The following is a 6,986-nucleotide window of genomic DNA, read 5'->3' as shown; positions in this document are numbered from 1 at the left end:
AAACTGTCCTGTAATCCAAAGCGGAAAATGTCCTTAAGCGCTTTCTCACGAAAATCCACTTGGTTACAAAGTTCCAGAAACAAATCCACGTATTCCTCAATGGATGAATCCTCCTGGTGTAAACACAAAAGAATGTCTGCTGGATCCATGGTGGCTAGTCGTTCTGTTGTGATGAGGCAGAGATGAGTGAGGATCCAAGTGCAGTTAAATGTAAATTTAATATAAAACAAGAAACAGTAAAACAGACAGGCAGGCAAAACACAGAGCTAAACTGAAACAACATTAAACAACGACTAGCAACAGGGTAGTGAACAAACAGAGTATATATGTAAAACAAGAACCAATCACAAAGCAGAGACAATGAGTAACTATGACAACACACAAGAGGGAAAGAATGAGTCTAATGAGTGTCCAAGGTAACTAACAAGTGGGCGGAGCAAACAATCAACAATGGGGAAAACAGCAGACAGAAACACAGGGCAAAACACAGACAGAATCATTACAATAATAGTAAACAAATTAATTATCAAAATTATAACAAAATGACTACTACTGAAAACAAACTAATGTGGCTCCAACAAATATTCCAACACACGTTAGCCTACAATATTAACAGTCTATCCAAACCATAGACTGTAAATAAAGATGGACGACGCCCGTTCGCTCTCTTCCATTGGTGAAAAGTGAAGCCGTCAGTGTCCCGATACGGCGCTGACATCTTGGGTCTTGAGTCTGTACAGCAGCGTTTTCAGGACCCGTCCTGCGCACTAGTGAGCAGGAAGTGAAGCCGCGAAATCAAGGCCCTGCCCGCGCTCTCGCAGAATAGGCATATCAAAGCTGTCAATCATGACGTGACACTACCGTTTTTATAGCATTAAATAACTAAATAAAAACAAACTTATTTTAAAAACAAACACTTGAATTTACATCAGCGTGATAAAAACTACAGTAAATGACAGAAACCAGCTTAGGAAAAAAGATAATTGAAGTGTAATTAAATTGTTTAGTTGGTCTCAAGTCCCATTGAATAACATGGGGAGGCGGAGTTTATGACCTATACTGGGACCAGTCAAACGATTGAGACGTTTTGGCTTCACTTTTCAGGGCTGTGAATCTCATGCACAAGTCAGCTCGTATGGTCTAAATATATTGCTCACTGCTCAGATCCATGCGCAGAGTGTAGACCGCGAGAGAGACGCGCATTTCACAGGGAAAGCAATAGTCGCAAAGTTGGCAACACTGCTTCAAGCCAATCTCCATTTCTGTAGCAGGGAAACCCCACCCACTGGTTAACATAGATTTTGCATGTTGAAAGATTGCAAGCTGAAAATTAAAAAGAAAATGAAAACCAAAACCAAAAAATAAAAGAGAATATTTAATTAAAACTGTAAATCACTATAAGTCACTATTATTACTTGGGCATGAATAAAAAGCCTTTTTAAAAATGAATTTACATTTTCTTTTTTAAGTTTGTCTTTTAATTTTAATATTGGCAGTACTGCCTAAAGATTTAATTGAAATTGAAATGTCAAATCATTAATTGCATTTTTTTTATTTGTCAGGAAAGATGCATTTTATTGTAGCATGTAATTTTCAAATCACATGATTTGCCATTTTTTTATTTAAACATTTAATTTTAAATCGACTGAATGTTTTTACCTTCCATAAATGCTGCCCTCTGGTTTATGGGGAAAAGATAAGGGATACAAGCACTGACATGGAGAACATATTTATATATTGCTTATAAAATCAAAGTCCAGCTGAGCCCTTTTCAGCATTTTATGGCTATGAACTCAGAACACAGAACAGAATAGAATCCCAAATAATAAAAATACTGTACAAACACACAACCCACAGTGTCTCAATATTTAATATTTTAAACATGAAAACAACATAATAATACTTTCTGTCTTAAAGCAGGAAAAATCCCATAATCAAGTGATTGCTTGCATGACAAAACTTGACAGGAAATTCGCAAACAAATTTATGGGTTTTTGCATTTAAATGACAAGGGTTTGACATAGAAAACAAACCGTAGCGAGCAGACAAAAAACTGACATGTTGGTATATCAGGGCAAAGAGTTACATTAAAATTCAGCCCACAGTCCAATGTGTTACCTAACAAAAGGGGTTGATTGACAGTTTGGACAGAGAGGGCATTCTGGGAGTTTAAACTGACTGCATTGTTGCTTTGCAAATAAGCTGCTGTAGAACAGTGAGCATTGAGTAAATAATGTCAGATAAATGTATATCTGATAGGTTAAAATGGATGAATATAGGTTGAAAATGCTTTACAAGTCAGTGTGTTGTAAGTGCACATGAAATTTCTCTTAAGATAAACGATAATAATAATAAATAGGTAGGGGCATTTTCTAAAGAAAATGTGAAGGGGTGCTTCCTGTGGCAAAACTTTGGGGACAATATCATCCAAGAATGATTATATTCCAAGTCGCAAGTAAAATGATCCAACCCCCGTGACTCTATGATGTTTTGATGCAGAGATATAAGGCTTTGTTTATTCTGTTGCTAGTTTACTGTATTTGGTTGCTAGGGAGAAATTTGGCATCCGCTAGTAATAACACTCCAACCCACGAGTTAAACGGTTCAACACCCATGTCTCTTCGATGTTCTGATGCAGATATAAGAATTTGTTTATTCCGATGCTATGGTACTGTATTTTTTGCTAAGGAGAAAATGGAGAAAATTGGCATCCATTAGTGATAATACTCCAAGCCACAAATAAAACGGTCCAACCCCCGCGTCTCTATGATGTTCTGATGCAGAGATAAAATAATTTGTTTATTATGATATTTTGTAGCTAGGGCATGGCTTAGTACCTCTGTAAGCATCCTGGATGGATCAGTAAAATGAGCCCACCCCTATGTCTCTATGACACTGTGGTTCGAAGATATGCTTCTGGGCATTTTATAATGGCAGTCTATGCGATCGGTTGCTAGGGTACTGTCTTTGGTTGCTAGGGCGTGGCTTTGGAGTGGCCAATTATGATGCTCCATAGGCTACTTGCCAGCATGAATGATATCAACCAACCCCCATGTTGCCATGACATTTAGATTTTTAGATATAACTTTTTGAATTTTATGTTGCTAGGGTGCTCATATTCGGTTGTTAGGGGCGTGGCCTAATACATCTGTTAAGGGGGTAGGACAGTGGACAATAAGCGCCGCATCGCATCTAGGACAACTCGGAGGTATCGTTTACCGAAAGTGCACATTAAATAGCGCGTGCTTAGTAAGATAGCGTCCACTTCAAAATGCCAATGTTAAACGATCTGGGACAAATTATGATGTTATTTAATGTTAAACTATGTGAGTGGTGCGACAAGGATTTGAGCAGTGTCCAGAGTCACAGTGGACAGCTCCCGTCAGCTGCCGGTGTGCATACATTCTGTTGTGTAAGATGCAAATTATCCAACCTTTAAATAATACACCTAATTTTATATGTATTTCTTCTGAGCAATATAAATCTGTGGTTTGTTATTTTATACTCCTTTTACTATGTTAAACTCTTTGGGTTGGTTTCCCGAACAGGGATTATCTTAAGCCAGGACTAGGGCTTAGTTTAATTATGAAATATAACTAGTTTTAACAAACATGCCTTACTAAAAGCATTACTTGTGTGCATTTTAAAGCAAAACAAAGGGGACTGATGTATCTTAAGATATGTCAGTGCAATATGTTTTCAGTTTGGACACCTCTTACATTTATTTTAGTCTATGACTAGTCTAAACCCTGTCCGGGAAACCGCCCCTTTATGTTACTTAATACGCCTAGGATTGCTTTGATGTAAAGTATTATAATCATTGAGTTTGGAGTATATGCATGACAGCTCTTAAATTGCATGTTTAAAAAAGTGACACATATATGGTTTTGTATTTACTAGTTTATTAAGAGTAGAGAGATTGATGCATGTATTAGATAGAACAAAGCATAAGGGATACATTACGTTTAAAGCATGATTTAAAGACCTGTCTTCGTGGGAGAAAGCGCAGAGGAGTTCAGAGAAGAACGACAAAGAGACTTTGTCGTATATTTAAGATATTAGGGGACTTTCCCAGTAGACGTAAGGATCAAAGGCGTGCCATGAGGCCCTAAATGTGATTCCTGGAATTCGGACCTGAGACTGTGCCTATAAATTGATGCTGGTGCAGAGCTTAGGCAGATCTGGAGACCGTGCAGCATCCAGCATCTCTGTTGTCTGACAGCCTGAAATCTTGTGTGCTCTAGACTTAGTACTTTTTAGACTTTGTATTTTTGTCTTATTACTTTTAGTTAACTTGGTATTTTTTATTTCTTTTCTTTTTCTTTTTAATTCGGCAAAACTTGTAATCGCAACTAGCTAAATTGTATTAATACATTTTTTAAAAGACAAGAAGAAGTGTGCTTGCGTGAACTTAGCTCAAATAATCAACCACGGGGAAGTCTTCTAATAATTATGTGAGTATAATCCAATTTTCAGTTTCTATCTTATTTAAGGTATGTACGATTGGTATACTAGGGAAGTAATTATTAGATTTGACTGTCCTTGCCTACCCTGAATAGAAAGAATAGGCAAAAGGTACAAATTTTCGTACCGTAAAACAATTCATAGAAAATAATGTGTTCTGTTTTTAGATTTATGGCGCTTCTCATCCGGTGTGCGACCACCTTAGAAACTGATAGAATGCCTGAGTAAAATGAGCCCACCCCCATGTCTGTATGACACTGTACTGCAAAGATATCCATCTGTGCATTCTATAATGGCAGTTTATGGGATATGCTGCTAGGGTGCCCAAAATGGTTTCTAGAAGCGTGGCTTAATAGCTCTGATCCTGAGGGACTAATTGAGTAAAATGAGCCCACCCCCTTGTCTCTACGACACTGTTAAGCGAAGATATCCCATCTGGAACGGTTTTATTCCCTTATATGGGCATGTTCCCTGCCCCATTATAAGTCAATGGGAAATATTGGGTGCCTCTTACACCCCAGGGGTACAATGTATACCCCAATGTGATGTATATTCTAACACAGCCTACCACCCTCCTAAAATGTTGTAACCTTCATGTTTCTACAAAATCCTAGAGCGGAGCTATGACACGTCAAAGTTCGGCCCAATGTTAAGTCTATGGGGTTTATCAGGTGGTTTTCACCCCCCTTTCGGAAATCCTGCACCGATCTCTCATAAAAGTCATAGCAGACGTGTCCTCAATAAGCCGGTCGATTTGAGCCCTCTTTCATGGGTATACGGCAAACCGTGCGGGACGAGTTATCCAGTACATGCACCGGAAGCAGTCACAAGAATTATACACAGGTTTATTGAACACTGGAGATGAACACACAAAACGGGAACAAACACAGAGTCCAGATGATGGTAATGGTAACGAAGGACTATGGTGGTAAGCGGGTGATGGTGGTTGCTGGTGACATTGGTAGAGTGGGTCTGTGGTGAGTAATCCAACAATGAAGACCGGAACATCCAACATGAAGTCGACACGCAACACAATTCAACATGCTACAGAACACAGTCCAAACGGAACAGAGACCAACATAAGAACAAGGATCTGACAGGGAACAAAGAGTCAAGTGAGTATTTATGGAGTGGATGTAATAATGATCAGCTGGAGTGAGACAATCAACACAGGTGAAGGGAATCGGGATAAAGAGCACATGACATCACAGGTGAGGAAACACCACACACATGACACGGAGGAAACAATAGCCGTTTCTCAATACCAAGTACGCCAAACTCGGACTTGTGTCCTTCGTAGTTCGAACTTGCAAGTTCACACTCGGAAGAACGAACTCCTGACGCGAAATGCATTCTGGGAAACTTCGCTGCCATAAGTCCACACAAGTCTCCTCTGATGCATCCTCGATAAAATGGGCGGATCAAGAACACAACCGGGGATTTTATGTGAACTTGTGCTTGATGCGAACTTTGAATTGGAACAGTACTTGGGCTGCGACTGATGACGTTTCACAAGTCCACAAGAACGCAAGTACAGACAAGAACGCATATTGAGAAATGGCTAATGTGTTTGCCTACCGTGACAAATAATAAAGATATAATAAGTATGAGCAATAGTAATAGTGATGCTTTGTATAAATGCAAGCACCACTAATAAGTATGAGCAATAGTAATAGTGATGCTTTGCATAAATGCAAGCACCACTAATAAGTATGAACAATAGTAATAGTGATGCTTTGCATAGCACCACTAATAATTATAACAACCGTTGTGGGCTTTTTATGTTCTTGTTTAAGTCATGTTTGCAGATACATTTTATGTCTGGAACACAATATTTGGCTAAACACACAATTTGAGGAAGTTGGTTATTCACTGGCTTATAATTATGTTTACAAATGAGACTGTCAGTCTGTACAGAACAAATCAGCTGATGAGAAATTAAATCAGTTAGTAAACTGTGCAGAAGTCATGCAGCATATGTGATGAATTGCCCCAATTACTGTATATGTATGCATCTAAAAAATGAATGACACAGCCTTAGTCTTAGTTTCAAAAGAGCATCAGTTTAGGCTTTATATGTTAAACTTGTATGACCATTTAATTACAGTAATGTAGCCATTAAGCTCAAAATGATTTAATCGAGTAATGTTACACTAAAGCACACTGCTAGTAAGCTGGCCTTTATTATTTCCAGCTTACTGAACAGCTTTATTTCTCCATTCTTACTGTTACTAATATGGAGGCAGAACAGAAGAAAATTTTGTGAACAAAAACACTCCCATAATATTCATCCATGCTAAGGCCCAATTATCTGATTCTCCCAACAGCGCATGACTTCTACTTATAGACAGTGACATGAGATCAATATTGCAACTCTCACACAGATGCCCTGATAACATGCTTTCGTGAAATTATACCACTACTGTGTCAGCCTCACAAGAATGACATCATGCACATCATGAATGCATGGGGGTGTGTTCTCACACAGCTAAGGGATTATGTCTCCTATTTCGAGGCCTCAG

The sequence above is a fragment of the Misgurnus anguillicaudatus genome, chromosome 3 (genome assembly GCF_027580225.2).
Source record: "Misgurnus anguillicaudatus chromosome 3, ASM2758022v2, whole genome shotgun sequence".
Taxonomy (NCBI): domain Eukaryota; kingdom Metazoa; phylum Chordata; class Actinopteri; order Cypriniformes; family Cobitidae; genus Misgurnus; species Misgurnus anguillicaudatus.
This window is presented reverse-complemented; position numbering follows the sequence as displayed.